Source organism: Mus caroli, chromosome 1 (genome assembly GCF_900094665.2).
Source record: "Mus caroli chromosome 1, CAROLI_EIJ_v1.1, whole genome shotgun sequence".
Taxonomy (NCBI): Eukaryota; Metazoa; Chordata; class Mammalia; order Rodentia; family Muridae; genus Mus; species Mus caroli.
Genome location: NC_034570.1, coordinates 127,932,725 through 127,943,313, shown reverse-complemented (window position 1 = coordinate 127,943,313; position 10,589 = coordinate 127,932,725). Strand labels below are relative to the sequence as shown.

Here is a 10,589-nt window from a genome sequence, read left to right as displayed (position 1 = left end):
TTGCTCTGTGCGGGTGCTTGCTCTGTGCGGGTGCTTGCTCTGTGCGGGTGCTTGCTCTGTGCGGGTGCTTGCTCTGTGCGGGTGCTTGCTCTGTGTGGGTGCTTGCTCTGTGCGGAGGCTTGCTCTGTGCGAGTGCTTGCTGTGTGCGAGTGCTTGCTGTGTGCGAGTGCTTGCTCTGTGCGAGGGCTTGCTCTGTGCGAGGGCTTGCTCTGTGTGAGGCTTGCTCTGTGCGAGTGCTTGCTGTGTGCGAGGCTTGCTCTGTGCGAGTGCTTGCTCTGTGCGAGTGCTTGCTCTGTGCGAGTGCTTGCTCTGAGCAAGCATGAGAAGCAGAGTTTGGATCCCAGCAGCCATGTTAAAGGCCAGGCATTGTCCTCTGCAGGTCTGTGACTGTCATTGCGGGGACAGTCAGGAGGGTTGCTGGTGCTTGCTGGGTTAATAGCCTAGCCAAAACAGAGCTAAGTGAGACACCCTGCCTCAGAGGAGGGAGGGTGTTAGATGTGGATGCCTAACATCCTACTTTGGCTTCCACGTGTGTACACCTATGCATATATACATATGCACACATGAAAATAATATTTAAATGTGTAATGGGGCTAGAGAGATGGCTCAGCGGATAAGAGCACTGGCTGGAGCCAAATCCAAGAGGACCCAGGTTTGGTCCTTAGCCCCAACATAGCAGCTCACAACTTTCTGCGGCTCTAGTTCCGGGGGATCTCACACCCTCACACAGACATATACGTGGTATGCACCAGTGCAAATTAAAAAAACTGTAATGGAAAAATTGGAAAAAATGACAAATAGAAGCATTTATGTGTTTCAGTCATGGCAAAACTCTTGCACATTAGATATTTTAGCTTATTTAACAACCATTAACTCATTTCTTGTACAACATACATATAGAAGGTTTCTAAGTGGGTCTGGGATAAGTATGCAGGGAGTCATAGATAATTTGAAGACATAAATCTAAATACATTTATTAAATCTAAGTACATTTTCCAAAATACATGTATCATCAAGAATGTTACTAAAAAGCAGGCCTTGTGAAATGGCTCAGTGGGTAAGAGTTCAAATCCGCAGCACCGACATCAAACAAGCCAGGTGCGATCATGTAACCTGTAACCTAACAGCCTGGGGTGTGGGCCCAGCACAGCTCTGGGCCTACTGCCCCAGCCGTGCTCCCACCTCAGGGCAAGGCTGTGTGGAGGAGTGAGAGTGATGGAGCCGAGCCCCAACCCATCCTGTGGCCTCTGTGTGCACACAAGGGGACACACCCACACATACACAATGATAAAAGGAAGAAAGCCGTGTTGTATAAATTATTTTTCATGAGAATAGGAGTCTTGGGCTGAAGGACATGTATTTAGAAGGGTGTATTTTAAGACTCAGGAAGAGGAAACACAGTCACCAAGGCTGGTACTATCTGGAAATGATTTTGCACTCACTCTTTCTGCTATTATCTCTCTTTAAAACCCTCACTTTAATCCTCTAAGGAACTGAGAACAACTTCTCAAGGGTAACGGCATTCAGTGTATAATAAATAAGGTAGACTGAGCATATTGATCTTCTCTCATGTAAGAGATTTTCAGTTCTCACTGATGGTGTCAGACTCACATGGTTACCCTGACATGTGGACATATGCACACACGTGTATGCATGTCATGTGTAAAGCATTCACTAGCTCTAGGGATAATTAAATTCTGCTTGTGAATATGCCACATTTAGCTCTTCAGGGTTTACTGTCTTTGTTGGATTCAGATGGCAGCAACAGCCACTTATAGTTGGGAGTTTCAAGGTTGCATAGGTAGTTAGGAGCACACGGCAGAGTCTGAAGCAGCACTTGGTTAGGACGCGGGTAGGTATGGCTGGGTAACCCCATGTTCTTAGCACCGCTCACTGTCTCAGTCCCCCTTAATAAGGAGGCAGACGGACCACACTTTGCACAGTCTTCCTAGTGTGGTTGGTATGTGTGAAGATATACTAGGAAGGCACTTGGAGACTAAGTTACAGATAAGGAGTTTGGTGGGTAGCCAATTGCATTACTTAGGTTTCTTTCATCCCGTAAAGCCTGCTGATAACTTTGAATGTTTAATATTTAAAGACTAATTTAAATAACATAGTTTTCCCTGTTTTTCTGGCTCTGACTTGTAGTTTGTTAAAACTTGAGATTAGACTATATCACCTTAACCCTTTGCAGTGTCATATTTACTGACCAGTATTTTAATCATATACTTCAAGTTTTTGTCAGAATTAAAGATTTTTCAATTGTAACTTTTATTTTCATTGCTATTGTAATATTACACTACTCTTTTAAAAGCCTATATGAGAACGTTTCACTAGTAGAATTTTGTTTAAAACCTTTTTAAATGTGAAATAGGAGTTATTTAAAATACCAGTTGCGGGGCCAGGTGTGGTGGTGCATGCCTTTTATCCCAGCACTCGGGAGGCAGAGGCAGGCGGATTTCTGAGTTCGAGGCCAGCCTGGTCTACAGAGTGAGTTCCAGGACAGCCAGGGCTATACAGAGAAACCCTGTCTGAAAAAAACAAAACAAAACAAAACAAAAAAATTACCAGTTGTTCTTTGCCTTGCTTTTAAGAGGTATTGTCTAAATAGTGCTTTGACTCAGCTTGCATGTATTGATACCGGATTCTACAGCTTTGCAATTCTGAATAAGCTGAGTGGGTTTGAGTATCTTTTATTTCTGTGTGCTGCCTCATAGCTTTGGGGGCCGGGGAAGATAATAGTAGCAGAAGTATTATCTTGACTTTTTAAGAGATAGAGCTCTTTCTGATTCTTTTTTTAAAAAAGACTTTATATTTTGTATACGAGTGTTTTGCCCACATGTATATGTGTTCATCATGTTCATGCCTGGTGCCTATAGAGGCCAGAAGTAGGCACTGGGTTTCCTGAGATTGGAGTTACAGATGCCTAGGCTAAGGGAGGCCAGCCATGCAGGTGCTTGGGGCCATGGTGCTCTGTAGAGTAGCCAGTGCTCCTGACAGACAGCCACCTCTCCAGCCCCTTCATTCTTTATTATTATTATTGTTGTTGTTGTTGTTGTTGTTGTTACTAAAGTCTAAGACAATATAAAAGTTGAAGAACTAAATGATTATTCTTCCCTGGTTTTGGCTCTTCCTTCTAACTGTTGGTTGTTAGAGCCTCACACTAGACTGCATCAGCCTCCCTGCAGTTGTATCTAGTGTGAAAATATTCATCAGATGTTAACCTTAGTTTCTTCTGGGAAATGGGGTTAAGATGGGGTGAGAGAGCTCCAGAGTTTTATGTTGCAGCCGTACCACCAGCGAGGGCTCATCAGTGCTGAGTGTCTTACCTAAGCGTGCCCTGCTCTGCGGTAAATCTGCCAGTTAGAATCTGGACAGAGCTGCTGTTTTCTAAAGCACATTTGCACACTTGTAGTTTTTTACTTTTATTTTTGTTTTTGTTTGTTTGAGATGGGATCTCTACATAGCCCTGGCTGTCCTAGAATTCACTGTGTAGACCAGGCTGGTCTTGAACTCACAGAGATCCACCTGTCTCAGCCTCTGAATACTGGAATTAAAGACTTGTGCCACCACACCTAGCCAGTTTTTAGAATTACATGTACCCAGGTATCATCTAGACTAGAGACTGTGAGGGATCAAACTCTCGGTTGTGAATTAATTTCTTAATTTCCAGCCATATTTGTGCATATATGTAGGGAAAAATTTGATGGGACTGGAGAGATGGCTCAGTGGTTAAGAGCACTAACTGCTTTTCCAGAGGTCTGAGTTCAGCTCCCAGCAACCACATGGTGGCTCACAACTATCTGTAATGGGATCCAGTGCCCTCTTCTGGTATGTCTGAAAGAGAGCTACAGTGTACTGTATTTTATATACATAAAATAAATTTTAAAAAATGACATCCATAAAACTCTAAATAAATGTACATATGTATATAATGGAATGAGGTCAATTTTTAAATAGGACTTCTATAACAATGTTTGTTGTTTAATCAGATTTTGTTTAGGAACAAACATTATTATATAAATCAAGGTATTTAATTTATTTTCCCTGTTTTTCATTTTATTATATTTCAAAGACTCAACCTCATGTTTTCTAGAGTACCCACAAACTTCTGATCCTTCTGCATACAGCTCCCTGGTGCTGGATCACAGATAACAACCACCTCACCTGGCTTGTCAGTGGTGGGCATCAAATCAGGGTCTTCCTGAATGTTAGGCAAGCATTCTCCCATCTGAGCTACATTCCCAGCCCCTAGATCTTATATTGATGAGTATAAAAATGAGTAATAATGGAAAGGAGAAGTAGCTTTTTCTGTTTACTTAGTGGTAATTAAAATGGGATGATCTGTCATTGATAAGTAAGGCATCAAATGCTCTCTTCTGGGGGGCTGGAGAGATGGCTCAGCGGTTAAGAGCACTGACTGGTTCTGAGTCAACCAGTCCCATCAACCACATAACCATTTGTAATGGGATCCAGTGCCACCTTCTGGTGTGTCTGAAGACAGCAACAGTGTACTCATACACATAGAAAAAAATTAATCTTTATAAAAATGTTGTCTTCTGAAATGCTAAAACTCTTATAAGGAAAGCTTTATTTATTTACTTGATAATATTTACTTAAAATGTTTTTAGTGGGAGGGCGGGCGGGCAGAGTCTTGCTACCTAGCCCAAGCTGGTCAAAAATTATCTTAAATGATCTTTAATGATCTTTAATGATCTCAGAGCAATCCTCCTGCCTCAAACTTTTTGAATTCTGGAATTATAGGTGTAAACCACTATTTAGCACTCTTGCACACTGTTTTATTATATTACATCCTCAAGGCAGGGTCAGTGAGTTTGTAGCTAGAACACAGAAAGACCGTGGAAATATCTTACCCTCCAAAAGGTTATCTCCATACATAAAGAAGTGGGCTTTTTAAAAATCATGTTTTTTAAAAATCAAGCACTGACCACTGAGAGATCATCTTCATTTGAATAATGAGCTTAAAAAACTTAGGAAAACACTGGGGCAAATCACCCAGTCAGTTGGCAGGAAATGTGTGCTCAGAACTCTGTGTCTAAGCAGTAGACCCTGGGAACCACAAGGTCAATAGAATCATCTCTGTTGGTCCCAGGAAAAGCAGCATAGGATAGGTTAAGTAAGAAGATGGGTGAACATGGTGACTGAATTGACGGAAGTATCTTGTTTATGACAACTTAAAGTGTGACCACATATGGGTCATACATACAGTACACAGTTAGATTGAAGAGACGGGAGTTGAAAGTGACAAGATCATGGAATAAATTATCATAGTTGTCTTTATATTCCTTTCCCCCCCCCACCCCCACCCACCCCGTGTGTGTGTGTGTGTGTGTGTGTGTGTGTGTGTGTGTGTGTGTCTTAGGTCTTTCTGATATTCCTGCATCTGCTTTTCTGTTTTCTTCCCAAACTCCTTGGTAGCTCTTTCTGTTTGTTTGTTCATTTGTTTGCTATGTACCATGCATTATGCTTATACTTCACACACCTGTGCTCATGTAACGTGCGGCTCTTAACAATCGTGTTCTCCTGAGAAAGAGACAGGCTTTGAGAATGTCATAACAGATCACAAGGACAGGACTGTGGTGACAAGAGACGAAGGTCTCACTGCTGCACCTACTAGTATTACAGTAGTAGTGAAGTGAGGAGGAGGCCATAGCTTCTTATCAAGGTTTTATCAAAATGCATTTCAGATGTATGAACAGAACTCGGCTCTAATTTTATTTTTAAACTTTTTTGTTTGTTTATGATTTTCATTTTTCTGTGTATGAGTGTGTGCTTGTGTGTATATGCACTTTGTGGTTGCAGTAGCTATGGAGGCCGCATGTGTAAGTGCTAGGAACCAAACTCAGGGCGGCTGCAAGAGCAGAGTTGGTGCTCTTAACACAGAGCCGCCTCTCTAGCCTCTGGTAGCTGTTTTTAAACAGAGTCCTCTCCCTTTATGCTAGATCTCACTCTTCTGGTTTCTGCTTATTGTACACCTAATTTAAATTCTCCTTTTTTTCTGGGTAGCATATTATATATGCCTTTGTTTTTTTAAAAAAAATTATGTTATTGGGGCTGGAGAGATACTGCAATAGATAATGTGCTCACTGTATGTTTTAAGGATGTAGAGGCAATAAACCCAGTCCTCCTCTTGGGCCAAGTTATTGTTTTTTATTGTTTGTGTACGTGAGTGTGTGTGTGTATGTTTGTGTGCACACACACATGTGTGCTTGTGTGCGTGTGTATGATGGAGATGGGGAGAAAAGGACATGAGATTGAATAGTTGTGGAGGTCAGAGGACAGGCTGTAGTGTTGTTTTTCTCCTTCTACCTTTATGTAGAAGGAAATCTACCAGGTAGTCAGGTTTGTATGGCAAGCCCTTGACCTACTGAACCATCTTGCCAGCCTTACAAGTTTTGAAATGTGCGAAGGAGTTTACTAGATAGGGAAATGAAGGGTGTGATGTTGATAATGTATGTGGGAATATAAGGCAGTGCTGAGTTGTAGCTTTAGCATCACGTCCATACTGGGAGATGGCAGGAAGTTATACTTCAGGATCGATGGACACAGCACCTGGCCGTGAGAAATGTGACGTTCTGGAAGTGAGGAAGAATCACACAGAATAGAGGTTTAACCCCACAGAGTGTATAATCAGTTTGTGTTTCAGAAAGTCACTTTGCTGGTACAGTGGAACAAATGTCACTTGGGAGTTTGAAATTGCTGGGGCCTGAACTACAGGAGCTGGAGAACTGCTTTGGGGCAGGGCTTGTTTTCTGCATTACTAAGGAGTGTGCTTAGGGTCTAGGCTAGTGGGAGATTTACTATATTCGGCCTCTACAAGAAGGCTTTCTTAAGGTCTGTGGGATGGAGCTGAATTTTTTATTTCTCAGAGTTGGGAAATAAAAAAGAGAAGTTAGAAAAAGAGACAGGACTAGGGAAAAAAACAGCCAGTATGTCACCTTTGATTAGTTAATTGGTATTTAAAAATTAGAAGTTAGGGGGCAAAGAGCCCCTTAGTTTTACTATTTTGGACTCTAGGATGAGATATTGTTTACTCTTAGCCCCTTTCCCCATGTGAGTCTGTGTGTCTGTCTGTGTCTGTCCGTGTCTGTGACTTCTTTGGCCTCATGTGGAAGTCAGAAGTCAGTCTCATGATGTCCTTTCTCTTTGGAGGTGGAGTTATAGAGCCGCTGGCTGGCAAGCAGGTACCCAGAACTTGGCCTGCCTCTGTTCCCCTTGAGCTGGGATTACAGATCCTTATGACTGTGCCCAGCTTTTCACTCTTAAAAATTGCTATTTTGTTATTTTATGTATGTGGGTGTTTCTCCTGCTTGTACATCTGCACCATATGCATATGTGTTTCCCATAGGCCAGGAGAGTTCTGTATGCCCTCTTTTTTTAACTTAAAAAATTGTTTAAAAAAAAGGTAAGCTCCCTAGTAGATTTCATCTTATTCCTATAGAATGAAGCTAAAGTAAAGTCCTCAAGAAAACCCAGAGGTCCGCAGCCGTCCCACCCCGCTGAGTGACCCTGGACTGCTGTTACGTAGACTCCCTTCTGTGAAGACAGGGCTGTGGGTCCTGATTATCACCATGTTCTTAGTGCCTAGCCAAGGAGATGCAAAATCAGCAAACATTTGATATATTAGTGAGTTTTTAAGAATTAAATACATTTGGCAAGATCATGTCACTTTTCCAACAAACAAACAAAAGGATGCAGACTTGCTGTGCTCTGTTAGGCTTGGGCTCAGAGCTCAAAGGTTTCTGGTTTGCTGAGGTAAAGGATTAGAGCCCCTGTCTTTGTTAGGGTTTCTGTTCTTGTGAAGAGATGCTATGACCACAGCAACTCTTATAAAAGAAAACATTTAATTGGGGCTGGCTTACAAGTTCATAGTTTAGACAGTTACTGTCATGGCAGAAAGCATGGTAGTGTGAAGACGTGGTGCTGGACAAGGAGCTGAGAGTTCTACATCTGCATTGGCAGGCAGCACTGAGAGCAAGATGCTGGGCATGGCCTGGGCTTTTAAAACCTCAAAGCCTACCCCTAGTGACACACTTCCTCTAAGAAGGCCACACCTACTCCAACAAGGCCACATTTTTTAATCCTTTAATGCCACTCCCTGTGCACCTGTTGGGCCATTTTCATTCAGACCTCAACAGCTCCCTATTGCTGTTTGTCTCTGTAGCTTCTGAAATCAGTGTATAGTGATCCTTCAGTCCTCCTTTTCACACAAAGCTCGTGGGAGACAAGCCTCTCTACTTGCTAGGCTTTTAGGGGACAGCCACAGTGACGTCACAGTGTCACTCCATCTTGTCTTCTGATAAAGCTGATGCCACACAGCCACCTGGAAAAGATTATCAGGCAAGCTTCCCCTCAGAGTTTCTGCAGGTTCACAGCAGCGTTCTCGGGTGCTTATTTTGAGATAATAAAATACAGTTTAGTGTACCTTTGGAACTTGTTTTAGATTTTGAAGTTTGAGACACAATTTTTGGCTTAGAAGCAAGTATTCTAGGAAAACTTACAAATTTGGAAAACTATAAAAACCAGACATTTAGAAATACAACATACATAACTGGTTGCAATGCAGTAGGCATGCCATCTTGTGCAGGGAGAGAACGTGGGTGCCATTTTCCGCTGAGGGCCCAGGTAGCAGCAGTTAGCTGAGCAGTGCTGGATACTCCTGAGCTGCTGTGTGTAAGCTGTCATAAACAGAAGCTTGCTCAGCTCACTTGAGTATATTCTTGAAAACACACGCTCTTCACTTAAGCTGTGACTTGTTAAATGCAATTTACTCTCAGGAGCTTTTAATGGAGCCCCTGGTTCGTGGTCTTGATGGTTAGTTTTTCCTGTTAACATGTTAACATATCTGATTGGTTCATTGGAATTTCATTAATTCCTTAAAGTCTTAATTATTAAAAGATTAACACTAAGTCTAAAGAGTACTTTTAGATTTTATTTCTCACTTAGACTGTACTCCTCTGCAATAAGCTTCTGTCAGTGTTGCAAACATAAAACCAAACTGACTGTAAACCTATACAAATGTTCCTTGAGAAACTTTTAGATTACTTTGAGATATTTTTTATTTGAAATTTTGTGATGAGAAATTAAATGTTTATTCACATTTGAAAAATTGTTCTGAATCGATACATAGTACCTGTACATATTTGTGGGATAAGCATGCCATTTCGATATATAAACACAATGTATAATTACAGGTTCATAATAATTGCATACCTGTTGCTCCAGACATTCGTCATTCCTTTATGGTAGGAAAATTAACATCCCTTTACTGACTCCCCCTGCCCTCCCCTCCCCCCACATACACATACTTCTTTTTTAGTATGTGTGTGTAATGTGTGTGTTCTTATCTGTAAATGTGTGGGCACCTGTGTGGGTGGGTGGGTACCAGAGGATGCGTTTACATGTGGAGGCCTGAGGTGGATAGGAATCGCCATTCTTCCACTGTCTTCAATAAGGCAGATCTCTCAGTTAAACCCAGAGGTCTCTGGGCTGGCCTTATAGATTGCTTGCTCTGGGGATTTTTCTGTTCCTACTTTGTAAGGCTAGAATTGTAGACATGCATCCACAGCCGTCTGTCATTTTCATGGTTCTTGCGGTCCTAACTGGATGGAGAATTTAACGATCCCGTTCTACTAGCTGTCTAGAGATACTCAGAGTCAGTCAGTCAGTTCACTGTGCTATTATAGAGCATGGAGTTTTCCTCTTATCCACATGAGCCTCTGTACCCAGTAGAGCTCTTCCATTTTCCCTCCCGACACTCCTCCTAGGCTCTGACAGTCATTCCGAGTGCTACACTTTAATGTTTTATTTTTTGGCGTGACAAAACTATCCTGTATCAGTTTGTCCAGAGAGTCTTGCAGTCTGTAATGCAAACCATTCACCTTTGTTATTCTCTGTCAAAATTGTTATTTCAGTTTCTTTACATTTCCATATACACTTACAACAGCTTTTCACACAGGCACACAGCTAGGCCCCACTTGTACACTAAAGAAAAACCAACAAAGAATAATACTGTCTGTCTGTAGGACTTTTGAATATGTCCTTTCTTTTTGCAGTCTGCTAAGAAGTTTGTGTATATGAATCATAAGTAGATGTTTTTTTTTCAAGTGTTTTTCCTTTTGTTGAGATAATCACATGGGTTTCCTTACTTATCTTGTTAATATGTGAACTGTTTTTCAAATATTAACAATCTTAGATGTTACCTTGTCTGGTCCTGATATGTTAGCCTCCCTTCCATACATACACACACACACACACACACATGTATACACATGCACACACACACACACACATGTGAATGATTTCATTCATTCATTCAGTGGGGGTGGCAGGGAGGGAGAAAGAGAGATGGTGAGAGAGAGAGAGGAGAGAGGTTGCAGTGTCCCTTTGTGGGTCTTCAGTGGCAGTTGTTCTAGTGAAGTGTGTGTATATGTGTGAGAGAGCTCTCTCAACCTTATCCCTTCCTTCCTTCCTTCATCCTTCATTTCCTTACACATGTTTTTGTTTATTAGGGCTTGACAGAAATGACACCATTATGACTGACAACTTTCACCTTTCCTTCTTTTGGT

The 10,589-nt window shown here is 41.8% G+C and overlaps 1 protein-coding gene across 4 annotated transcripts in view; it reads left to right on the top strand.

Annotated features, from left to right (window-relative positions):
- Positions 1 to 10,589, top strand: part of Camsap2 (calmodulin regulated spectrin associated protein family member 2) — a 77,429-nt gene that overhangs the window by 20,034 nt on the left and 46,806 nt on the right. The gene's annotated exons all lie outside the window — the stretch shown is intronic.